At 41.3% G+C, this 13,118-nt stretch overlaps 1 non-coding gene across 1 annotated transcript; it reads right to left on the bottom strand.

Moving 5' to 3' along the window:
* Positions 1 to 9,113: 9,113 nt before the first annotated feature.
* On the bottom strand, positions 9,114 to 9,219 carry LOC145583575 (small nucleolar RNA R71). Its single transcript, XR_014100210.1, has one exon. It is a non-coding gene; the product is annotated as a small nucleolar RNA R71 (small nucleolar RNA).
* Between the last annotated feature and the right edge of the window lie 3,899 nt (positions 9,220 to 13,118).

Raw genomic sequence — 13,118 nt, 5'->3', positions numbered from 1 at the left:
GTAATCATTTAATTGCATTGTTAGGCTTGTTAGACCAACCCTCATTTTACCTTCGGAATAGCTTAGCTTGAGACCGTAGTAAATACCACATTCCCTAGGGTTCGACCCGGACTTACCCCTATACATAGGGTTGGGTTTGGTTGTACAAATTTTGTTTTGATTGGGAAACTTAGTTTCCAACGACCTAGGTCTGTCCACCTCTATGCCTTTGTGGGAGATCTTGTGACCAAGGACAATGTCTTCCTCAACCATGAAATGACATTTCTCCCAATTCAAAACCAAATTCACTTTCTCACATCGAGCCAAACTTTTCTCAAGATTCTTAAGGCAAGATTCAAATGAAACACCAGCTACCGAAAAATCATCCATAAACACCTCCATTTCTTCTTCCAACATATCTCCAAATATACTCATCATACATCGTTGGAAAGTGGCGGGGGCGTTGCAAAGCTTAAATGGCATTCTCTTAAATGGCATTCTCTTAAATGGCATTCTCTTGGTCATCTAGGTGAATAGGAATTTGAAAATACCCAGGATATCCATCAAGAAAACAATAATACTTGTGCCTTTTTAGTCTTTCAAGCATTTGGTCAATGAAGGGAAGGGGAAAATGATCATTTTTGGTGGATGTGTTTAGACGTCTATAATCTATACACATCCGCCATCCCGTGACCATCCTTGTAGGAATGAGCTCACCTCTCTCATTCACTACAACAGTCATGCCTCCTTTCTTTGGGGCAACATGGACCGGGGAAACCATTCTAGAGCTAGAGATGGGGAGTATGATTCCCTCATCTAATATCTTAGTAATTTCCTTCTTAACTACCTCCCCCATTTGAGGGTGTAGCTTCCGTTGCCTTTCGATGCTAGGTGAGGCGCCCTCCTCAAGAGTGATATGGTGTGTACATAAAGCCGGGTTTATACCTTTGAAGTCATTAATTGTATAACCCAAAGCACCTTGGTGCCTTCTCAAAACACCACATAACCCTTGAGCTTGACTCTCACTCAGGAAGGAGCTAATAATAACGAGAAAAGTAGAATTGGGGCCCAAGAATTCATACCTAAGGTGTAATGGTAGAGGTTTGAGCTCTACCATTGGGACACCTTTACCTTCCTTAGTTGAGGCCGCTTGCAATGCATCTTGACTTGAGATTCCCATGCAAATATGATCATCACTCTCTTCCATGCTCTAATCAATGACACTCTCAAAGAACGCCATTTCCTTGCCATGCTCACCAATCTTTTCCTTTTTTAACAAAACACACTCAAGTGGATCATTAGAGGCGAGCAAGTGCTCATGCATGGAATTCACAATATTATCTAAGATTTCAACTCTCATGCAATTTTCAAGTGAAGAATAGGGATATTTCATACTTTCATTCAAATCAAATTCAATGACCTCTTCTCCAACTTTGAGAGAAATCTTAACACTTTTTACATCAATCATGACACCCGAGGTAGCAAGAAAAGGTCTACCAAGAATGATAGGAATATTGGCATCCTCATCCATTTCAAGAACCACAAAATCAACCGGAATCACAAACTTTCTTACCCTCAAAGGAACATCCTCTACCTTACCTTTTGGAAATTTAATTGATCTATCGACTAGCTACAAGGTAATGTTGGTTGGCAAAAGTTCCCCTAACTCAAGTCTTTGATAAGCCTAATATGGCATAAGGCTAACACTAGCTCCTAAGTGACACAAGGCATTATCAATTTGCATCTTATAGATATCACAAGGGATAGAAAAGTTTTCGAGGTCCTTCAACTTGGGGGGCATCTTGTTCATAATGATTGCACTACAATTCTCGGTCAAGCTAACCCTTTCTGCCACATCACAAGTTCTTTTTCCACTCAAAATGTCCCTAAGAAATTTTGCATAATTCGGCATTTGGTTAATGATATCGATAAATAGAAGGGTAAGATGAAGTTGCCTTAGCATCTCTATGAATTTGCCAAATTGTTCATTTAATTTGTCACTATTGAACTTTTGGGGATATGGAAGCTTGGATTTGACAACTTCTCTTACTTTCTCCTTTTCTTTTTCAATAAATTTCTCACCTACATCCTCACTCAAAGAGCTTTTTCCTTCCTCAACCTCAACCAAAACTTCCTAAGGACTCTCCTTAGCCTCACTCTTCTTAGGCACTCCATCCTCAAGAATCCTACCACTCCTTGTCACTATGGCATTTATTGGTCTCTTAGGATCTAAACCTTGAGATGGTAGAGAAGAAGGGCTATCATGCTCTTTCAAAACATTGGCCAATTGAGAAATTTGATTTTCCAACATTTTATTATGAGCCATCATGTCATTAAACTTCTTGTCACTAGATGACATGTAAGTATTCAACACCTTGATTTGATTTTCAATGACATCCTCTAAACTACCACTAGAAGAATATGGTTGGGCATAAGAGCTATCACTTTGGTCTTGAGCCTCTGGAGTGAAACCGGGTGGGGGACCCCTTTGATTGTTGTTTTAAAAATTGTCCTGATTTTGGTTCCTCCAATTGCCCCGACCTTAATTTTGGCTATTGTGGTTGTGATTACCATAATTTTGATTATGGTTCCCATATACTTGGCCTTTGTTTTGACCATCATAACCTTAGTGGTTATAGTTTCCTCGAAACCTTGGTTTCTATAACCCCCATTGTGGTTAATATTATCAAAATTGCCATTATGATGATAGTTCTTACTCCCATTATTCCTTTCACTATCAAATCTAGGTCCAACATTGTTATTAGAGACATAATTCACATGTTCATTCTCATTGCTAACATAGTCATCACATCCATCAAAAGAAGCATTAGGACAATTAGAAGCATCATGATCATATGAATCACATACATCACAAAACATATAGCTACTACACATGTTTCTAGAAGAGTGAAGGGGATTAGAGTTAGGAAATTTACCTCTCCCCTTATTTTGGGAGGGAAGAATAGGTGCTTGAGATGAAGCACTCTCAAGTTTGGCTTTGATGGAGGTCATTTCCTTCCCTAATTCCGAGATTTATAAGAACAAGTTATTAATGACATTGATATGATCGACCGAGTACAACAAAGCACCGCTTGTGCTTGTTGTTTCACGCTCACCATCTTGCCAATCCATATAATGCCTCACCACGTCTTCAATGATATCCACCACTTCTTCTTCCGTCTTGTTCATTATTGGTCCTCCGGCTTCCGCATCAAGACAAGATTTTCCTTGAGGGCTTAGACCGCCATAGAAGATTTGGATGACTTGATAGGTAGGAATCCCATGGCATGGGAACTCTCTTTGGTATTCCTTATACCTCTCCCATGCCTCATAAAAACTTTCATTGGGTTTTTGCATGAAGCTTTGAATGAGAGCTCTTACTTCGGCCGTTTTATTTTGAGAATAGAACCGAGATAAAAACTCTTTTGTCACCTCATCCCATGTCCTCAAGGAGTTTGGTTTCACCTCCTTATCCAACCACTCCAATGCACGTCCAATGAGAGAAAAAAGGGAAAAGCTTCAGGCGAATAAAATCTTGAGAAACCCCACTCACTTTGATAGTGTTGCAATACTTCTCAAATTCCTTAAGATGGTTGAGGGGACTCTCATGATTGACACCACTAAATTGACGTTGTTCTATCAAGGTAAGCATTGCCGGTCTAATCTCAAAGTCGTTTGCTAGTGTTGTAGATGGAGCAATCCCACTCTCATACCTATAGGCTCCCGGAACTCCCAACTCCTTTAATGCCACTCTTTGGTTATCTCCCATGATGACTTGCTCTTCTTCTTGCCTTGGAGAACGTCTAGCAACTCTCAACTTTGTGATTATCCTTTCAATTTCCGGATCGAAGGGAAATAGAGGACAAACACAAGATCTACGCATATAATCTTAAAAAAATGTTAGTAGCACGGCTACAAATTTAGCCTAAAAGGAAGAAAATCTTTTTGTATATTTCTTTTTCAAGTAAGATGGAATAGACTCAATCAATTATAACAAATAACCATGCCATTCCCCGGCAACAGCGCCATTTTGATGGGGGAAAATTCTAGGTTGTTGGATTCTAAAACTCCTCCGATTAAACAAGATTTATAACCAAACCTAATCCTGATATAGGGGTAAGTCCGAGTCGAACCCAAAGGAATGGAGGTAAGTGTTATGGTCTTAAGTCAAGCTATTTCAAAGTCTAGGCAAACTATTTGGTCTAATATAAAAACTAATCAACGCTACTATTTGAATATGAAAAACAATATCAAAGATACTAAGGAATTAGGATCCACATGCATTCATGATAAACATGCTAATTGGATAGGAAATCAATCAATTGAATAATGCGATGGAAAGTAGTAATTGCAATTAAAAGCACTTGAAAAACTATTTCCTAGGCCTCAAACTAGTGGTTTCTATGAATGACTATCTTAGGAACATCACGAGTCAAGTTTAATCGATAAGAGTAGCTTCCAAATCAATGTGTCGTATCAATGAAAACTACAATGCAATCTAGCTTGATAATTAAGGTTGATCACTCCTCAAGACATCAAACACATGCACAATTTCTACCAACCAATTTAATCATAATATCAAACCAATCAAAATCCCCCAATTAGCTATGAATTATCACTCATACATGCTTCACCGCATCCTTATCAAATCACCAAGTTTCTCTCTCTAAAATCTAAGAACCAAAGTTTCCCCAAATTGAGCTTCTGTAAATCTAATTTTATTCGATTCCTAATACAATTCTCTCTGTAAAAAGGAAGAAAATCTATATATAGTAAAACTAACAAAGGAGAAGTTAGTTAGATGTCCAAAAAGAACCCGTACAGGCGTGCCCTCTCCTCATATTGCGCGACCGCAAAGAAATGGGTATGGAACGGGGGAAACAGGGCTGTGCGCCCGCGCCTGGGAGTAAGGCAGCTCTCTCTCAAGCGTTTATCGATTCCTCCGTGCGCTCCATTTGATGAACATTGGGGGTGGCAGTCTCCAAATGCTCCCACGGTGTGTTTAACACCACTTTTGATGCCCACGCAGCTTGAGAGGGCGGCCTAGACGACTTGGAGCTTGCACACCTCGACTCTTGAGCTTCAGAAGGGAGAGACCGACTTGCATCTTTAGCTTTATAAATCTCGAGAAAAATCCATGGAGATCCTTGGACATCACCTTTCTCCTAAAATCAAAGAAAAGCAAACAAATAAAAGAGAAAAAGCGAAATAAACCAAAAAATGCAAGAAAACAGGGAGAACAACTAAGAAAAGCACAAACTAGAGAAATGACATATAAAACTAAAGAAAAAGAGATAAACTAGTTGTAAAAGAGATTAAAAATTATCCTAAAAGAGGCTAAATGAGTGCCATAAATGACACTCATCTGCTGCTAAAGAGCGGAACCAGAACGCTGAAAATAGGAAAAGGGCGGTAACTGCTTGGAGGGTGCTCACAAGCAATGCTAGTCGAATCCTTATCTTTCTGGTCACTTAGGGTTTTTTTTTTTTGGGGGGGGGGGTGGTACTTAGATAAGTAGTTTTAAACTTTCTTGTCGAGCAAATAGAAAAAAGCCAGGTAAATTGCATGGATGCTCTGTTTGTCAAATTGAATTGCTTGTCTTGAAAATAATATATGCATGATGAATGTTCTTAGGCTAGGAGGCTAAGGACAATTACATCATGTGACACGATCAATGAATGCACTTAGGTCATGAATTAAATTCAATCTTATTTAAGTATCATGAATGGTTTTTCATTAAAATTCTTTCAATTGTAGAATCATAAATATGTAAAGCATAAGCATTTGATGCATATTTGGCAACTAGCATGACCCCTTGAATTCTTCAAATCTTCAAAAGGTCTTCATTTGCAACTTTATGGCTTTGTCTTCCAAGAACCTCCATCTTCAAGACTTGACCAAAATTATGCAACTACTAGTATCTATGATTAGGACTAATCTAAATATTAAGGTACAAACTACTTAACGGTACGCAGACTGTATTTAGATTTACAAAAATACATCACGGATCGCAGTCCGTATTTTCTATCCTAATTGGGCCCCACTAGTTGCCATTTTATTAAACCTGTGAGAGAACATATATTCCATTCATCCATTCACTATTTGTGAATGGCCCATGCATTTTACAACGGTAAAATAAGTAACAATGCATAAACACGTGATAACTAGTAACTAATCTAGGTGGTTGATCCAATAAACACGCCTAATTAAAACTAGTCAAAGTTGTTTTAACCGATTATGTAAATAAGCGCAATTAATATTTGAAGCTCCCACTAAATTCCGCATCCAACTTAATTAATCCAATTAATTAAGCCCAAAATTTGCCAAAATTAAATTTTGCCAACGCCGCTCAAAACCGAGGCCTAGCCTCCAAAATTTTAATTAAAATACACAAGATTTATTAAAATAAATAAACGGATAAAATGCAAAATAACATCGCCTTAAAACCGGGGTATATGTGCTAATTAAGGGGAGGTGCGCATATCCGTGACCCATGCTAAGCGTCACACCCATAGCTTAGAATACCGCATACGCGTCGACTCTTCTACGGGGCGTGCAAGAACACAAGCCACGAGGCCGCACAAGCTTGCTAGCTATGCGCACCATGCCGCAAGCTCGCAGCACATCCCACACACACACCCCTGCCGCACTAAGCCACGCACTCAAAATGCTCGCACACACCACCGCACCACAGCAGGCATGTGTTGCGCTACGGCAGCAGCACGCACGCACGTAGCACAGCCGCAACATGCTGCTGCTTGGCTGGTGCTGCTGCGTTGCTGCTGTGGCTGGGCACGCATGTCACGCAATGATGAGTGGCATTTATGCCACAATTTAGTGTTCTCTTTACGGGTTTTTCCCACCCATTTGTAGCTTGTTTGCCCCCTTTTCTCTCCTTTTTGTTCCTCTTTTCTTTGTTTGCCTTTCTCCTTGTTTTCTTTGTTTTTTGTTTTGTAGGAATCAAGACATTGGAAGAAGAGCAATTCACCCCAAACTCCCCTGTGTGCGGGCGCGCAGCACTGTGAGAACCCGCGCAGGATGGCTCCATGAACAGAACACAAACATAAGATTTGTGTGCCTTGTGCGCGCTTAGTGTGCGGGCGCGCGACCTTGATGTGTGCGGGCGCGCAGCTCTGGGAGAACCCGCACAGAACAGCATCAGAAGCAGAATCAAAACAGAGTGTTGCGTGCGCCATGTGTGCGGGCGCACACTCCTCAAGCACGGGCACGCAGTGTTGCTGAGAGAAGGCGTGCATCCATGGGTTTCATTCTCCGTACCCACAGATCTGCGGGCGCGCAAGATCTGCGAGGGCGCACACACAACTTCTGCGCGGGCACGCATTGTATGTGCGCGGGCGCGCACCGCTGAGCTGCAGTCTTTTTATTTCGTTTTTTTTTTGTATCTTTTAAGGGACCTATATATATAGGTCGTAGGGAGTTTAGTGCATCATCTATCATTACTTAGAAACAATTTAACCCTAATCTAGTGAGAGAAACTTCATTAGTAGAGAGAGAAAGTGTGGATTTCCATTGATGAACTTGGATATTGAAGAAGGAGCTTGATTGAATCTTTGTAAATCTTCATCTTCAATTAATGAGCAATCTCTTACACTCTTTCTTTACTTTTGTATTTAGTTTTATTTGCTTATTTTGATTTTTCCTTCATTGCTTATTGATCATGTTGATGCTTATTGATTTGATGATTGATATTGTTTTCAATATGATTTGTGAGTAGTCACCTAGCCAAGGGTGTGGGGATGGTGTAGTTGTTGATTGATTCATGCTTATGATGTTGGGGTTTTGTTAATGGTGATTAAAGTCTTTGTATGTTTGATATTCTTTAATCTTCTTGCAAGTGCACATTGTTAGTTGATTAAAGGTGAATCTTTGCTAACAAGAAACGGAAGTTGACTTAGTTAAGGTTCATTGTTATCGATAGTTCTTTGATTGCACCTTCTAATATATGGTTCTAGTGTGGAAACATGGAGGCTATGTTAGGAGAATTTGATTAACCCCGGAAGGCGGTTAGATTGAGCTTTAATTCGATATTCTTGCATGCTTAGTTTACCATTGCTTTGCTTCCGTGTTATTGCATGATCAATTGGCAACTACATCTACCTACCTCCCTTGGTGCTTAGTTATATTGATTTTAAATCATTCTTAATCTCTAGTTTAATTTCTTAGCTTTTCACACTTCTCGTTCCGAGGTAGCTTAAGTATTAAGTAGTGAATGTGGTTTTTATGCATGTCTCCTTGTGGTTCGACCCCTATACTTGCCTTATACTTGTATTAGGTTTGTTTAGGTGTATAAATTATATTTTACTTAGGGATAGACTTTTGACGACACGTTTAATCCTTTGTCAAATTGGCGCCGTTGCCGGGGAGACGGCTTCCATTGCTTTTTCATTACTTTATTTGAGACTATCTCATTCCTTGTTTGTTAGTATTTGTTACTTCTTGTTACTTGTCAGTGCTTACGTTCTCCTTAGCTTTGTTGTATGAACAGAGGAAGGACTCGCTCAAGGTCTTTGATTCCCATTGATCCGGAGCTAGAAAGATCTTTGTCCTTACTTCGAAGAGAAGCGAGAGCGAGGAGTAGAAATTCTCACACCCCAACGAAAGAAGGAGTAAGAGAATTGGAAGATACTCCACCATCTTCACCCTCAAGTGAAGACTTAGATAGCCCTAATTCGCCACAAGTCCGGAAATCAACCCCTTTTCAATCTTTAAGTCCGAAAGTGAAGAAGGTTCTAAAATGGGAGAGAATACACCTTTGAGTCGTCTTGGGGCTCCCGAAGCCTTTAGAGCCCAAAGTGGGATCCTAACCCCTACCACTCAAGCCAACAATTTCGAAATCAAGCCCAATTTGATTGCTTTAATAGAGAGGAAACAATTCTCGGGTAGAAAATTTGAGAGCCCTCATGAGCATTTGAAAGAATTTGAGAAGTATTGTGACACGATCAAAGCCAACGGAGTGACTCAAGAGTATATCCGCCTCAAGATGTTTCCATTTTCTTTAATTGGGAGAGGTCTAGAATGGCTAGAGAAGGAGGTGCCCCCTAATTCTCTCACAACTTGGGACCAAGTGACTACGGCTTTCTTGAGGAGATTTTATAACCATAGGAAGACCGCCGAGGCTCGATCTTTAATTCAAGGTTTTCGCCAAAAGAGTGGTGAGACTCTAAGTGCGGCATGGGACCGGTACAAGGAGCTTCAACGCCAATGCCCACATCATGGGATACCCAAGTATCAACTCATCCACACTTTCTATGGAGGTCTCTCACCTCAAGGGAGAACAAGCCTAGATGCCGCCGCCGGCGGTCCAATCATGAACAAGGGAGAGGATGAAGTGGAATGCATCATAGAGGAGACCGCAAAGCATTATGATGATTGGTACGAAGGAGAAAGGGAGGCCACTTCTAGCAAAGGTGTCTATGCATTGGAGCAAGCCAACGCAATCAACAACCTTTCTTCCCAAATCTCCAAGATGGCCAAGCAAATGGACGAAATGATGAAAGAAAGGTCCAACCCTCATGGTAATACCTCCCCTTCAACCAAGGGAGGCAATGGTATGGCCACTTCTTCCCCCTCTTCTTATAATAAAATGCCTCAAGGATGTATGTTTTGCTCAAATTGTGAAACCTATGATCATGATACCTCCTATTGTGTGTATGCTTGTGAAGTCCAACCCCCTCCCTATGAACATGATGATAATGTAGAAGATGTCAATGCTATGAATTTTGCTCCTAGAATGGAAAATGTAGGGAACTTGAGGCCAAACTCCAATCAAATGGGGAATTGGAATCAAGGTGGAAACCGTGGTTGGAACCAAAGTGGTGGTGGTTATGGTAACCAATACCATGGTGGGGGAGGCCCTTCCAATTTCAATGGAAGAGGCTACTCTAACCAAAGGGGGTATGGCTACCAAAACCAACAACCCAACTCCCGATACCATGACCATCGAAATCAAAATTTTGGTGATCAAGGTAACATGGGAAACAATCGACAAAGCAATGTTCCCAACCAAGGCACCGGAGGCATAGGGGCCAAAATGTTTCTAACTATGCCCAAACCAATAGGCCTCCGGGTTTCCATCAAGCCCAACTTCCTCCACCTCAAAAACCTCTTCAAATTGAGGCCCCTCCTAATGATCCCGTGATGGCTAAGCTAGATGCCATCATGAAAATGCATGAGGAGGAAAAGAAGAGAAATGAGGAGGATAAAAAGCGAGCCAATGCTCATATGAAAATGCTTGAAACCCAAATTGCCCAACTTGCTTCCAATTCCTCTTCTTCTTCTTCTTCTTCCTCTATCCCTAGTCAAGGAGTCAACCCAAAACCTTTGTATGCCGTGACAACAAGGAGTGGAAAGGTAGTAGGGAGTGACCCCTTAGTTGAGGAGGAGCCTCGAAATGAAGTAGAGTTGGAGAGGGGGGACGAGAGAACCAAGGAACCTTCTAATGTTGAGAGGGAGAAGGATGTTGAGGTGCAAAAGGAAAAAGAGACCACCCCCTTGCCCCTAAATCTCCAACCTAGAGAGGAGAGGCTACCTTTTCCCCAAAGATTTGTGAGAGCTAAGCTTGATGCTCAATTTGGGAAGTTTTTGGATGTGATCAAGAATTTGCATGTTTCCCTTCCTTTTGTAGATGCTATGAAACAAATGCCCCATTACTCTAAGTTTTTGAAAGATCTATTGAGTGGGAGAAGGGAGTGTGAAACGGTGAGCTTGACCGCCAATTGTAGTGCAATCCTTTCCAACAAACTTCCCGCCAAGTTGAAGGATCCGGGTAGTTTTTCCATCCCTTGTTCTATTAATGGCATTGAGTTTGACAAAGCTTTGTGTGATTTAGGAGCAAGTGTGAGCCTCATGCCCTACTCCGTCTACCAAAAGCTTAGTGTAGGAACCCTTTCCCCCACTAACATTACTCTCCAACTAGCGGATCGGTCCATTAAATTTCCCATGGGTAAGGTTGAGGACATTCCCCTTAGGGTAGGAAAGTTCACATTCCCCGTGGATTTTTATGTGCTAGAGATGGCTGAGGATGAAAGGATTCCTATTATCTTGGGTAGGCCGTTTTTAGCCACCTCTAGGGCCATCATTGATGTAAAGGAGGGCAAAATATCTTTGAAAATTGAGAATGATTAAATTGAGTTTGATTTGAATAATGTCATGCAACAACCTTCCTCAAGTGGTGAATGCTTTAGAGTAGATGTTCTAGATACCATGCTTAGTGAATTCTCTCGTTCCCATTTGCATGCTTCTAACGATCCCCTAGAAAGTGTATTGTTGAATGATTCTAAGCTAGGTGTTCACAAGGACGACATTCAATTCTATGAGGATTTGCTAGAAGAAAGCAAGAGCGAGTGCATGGATGAGAGCATGGAGGAGGAGGCTTTTCACACCCATGACCTCTTTCAAGTTGAGGAAAGAGAGGAGAGCACCAATGGTAAGGGAGCACCAAAGGTAGACTTGAAACCTCTACCTTTGGGCTTGAGGTATGAATTTCTTGGTTCTAATGAGTCTTTCCCCGTAATTGTTAATTCCAACCTAACGGAGGAGCAAACCTCCCTCTTGATCAATGTTTTGAAAAAACACAAGAAAGCTTTAGGCTATACCATTGATGACATCAAAGGTATAAGTCCTTCTTTATGCATGCACAAAATTGATCTAGAGGGAGATGCCAAACCCGTTAGGCAAAGGCAAAGGAAGCTTAACCCTTCCATGCAAGAGGTTGTGCGGAAGGAAGTGGCTAAGCTTCTTGATACGGGAATTATATACCCAATTGCTCATAGTGATTGGGTATCTCCCGTGCAAGTTGTGCCTAAGAAAGGGGGAATGACGGTAGTGAAAAATGATCATGATCAACTAGTCCCCACTAGGCTTGTAACCGGTTGGCGCATGTGCATTGACTATCGCCAACTCAACACAAGTACATGCAAAGATCATTTTCCATTACCGTTCATTGATCAAATGTTGGAGAGGCTTAAAAAGCATTCCTTCTATTGTTTTCTTGATGGTTATTCGGGATTTTTCCAAATCCCGATTGACCCCAAGGATCAAGAGAAGACGACTTTCAATTGTCCCTACGGTACTTATGCGTATCGTAGGATGCCTTTTGGGCTTTGTAATGCTCCCGCAACATTCCAATGTTGTATGATGTCCATTTTTAGTGATATGATTGAGGATGAGATAAAGGTCTTTATGGATGACTTCTCCGTTGGAGGGGCCACCTATGAAGATTGTCTATCTAATTTATCTCGTTGCTTAGAAAGATGTGAGAGGGCTAACCTCGTGTTAAATTGGGAAAAATGCCATTTTATGGTAGAAAGTGGGATTGTTCTTGGGCACAAAATTTCCCATGCCGGCATTGAGGTTGATAAGCCAAGGTAGAGGTCATTGAGAAACTTCCTCCCCCCACCAACGTGAGGGAAGTGAGGTCTTTTCTTGGCCATGCCGGGTTCTATCGGCGTTTTATAAAAGACTTTTCTTTGATTGCAAAGCCTCTCACATCCCTATTGCAACAAGATAAAGAGTTTATATTTGATGATGCTTGTCAAGAGTCTTTTTGTAGGTTGAAAGAGGCTCTTTGCACCGCCCCTATTGTCCAAGGCCCGGATTGGTCTCTTCCATTTGAGCTCATGTGCGATGCAAGCGACGAGGCTATTGGTTCGGTTCTTGGGCAACGAAAGGATGGGAAGCTTCATGTCATACATTATTTGTCCAAAACTCTCAACGACGCCCAACGAAACTACACAACCACCGAGAAGGAATTCTTAGCGGTTATTCACTCATTTGAGAAGTTTAGAACCTACCTCATTGGTTCTAGGACAATTGTGTACACCGAGCATTCAGCTCTCAAATATTTGATAGGGAAGAAGGAAGCTAAACCAAGGTTGTTGAGATGGGTTTTAGTTCTCCAAGACTTTGATTATGAAATGAGAGATAAAAAGGGAGCCGAGAATGTGGTGGCGGATCACCTTTCAAGGTTGGGCGGTGCAAGGTTCAAGGATGATGGTTTGCCAATAGAGGATGCTCTAAGGGATGATGTGCTATACGTTCTTGAGGTGAAGCCGGCTCCATGGTATGCGGATATTGTGAATTACTTGGCTTGTGGTGCCATACCTCCGGATTTCACTTCA

This window comes from Chenopodium album, chromosome 15, assembly GCF_948465745.1.
Source record: "Chenopodium album chromosome 15, dcCheAlbu1.1, whole genome shotgun sequence".
Lineage (NCBI taxonomy): Eukaryota > Viridiplantae > Streptophyta > Magnoliopsida > Caryophyllales > Amaranthaceae > Chenopodium > Chenopodium album.
The sequence above is the reverse complement of the archived record's forward strand: the minus strand, read 5'-3'. Positions and strand labels throughout refer to the sequence as shown.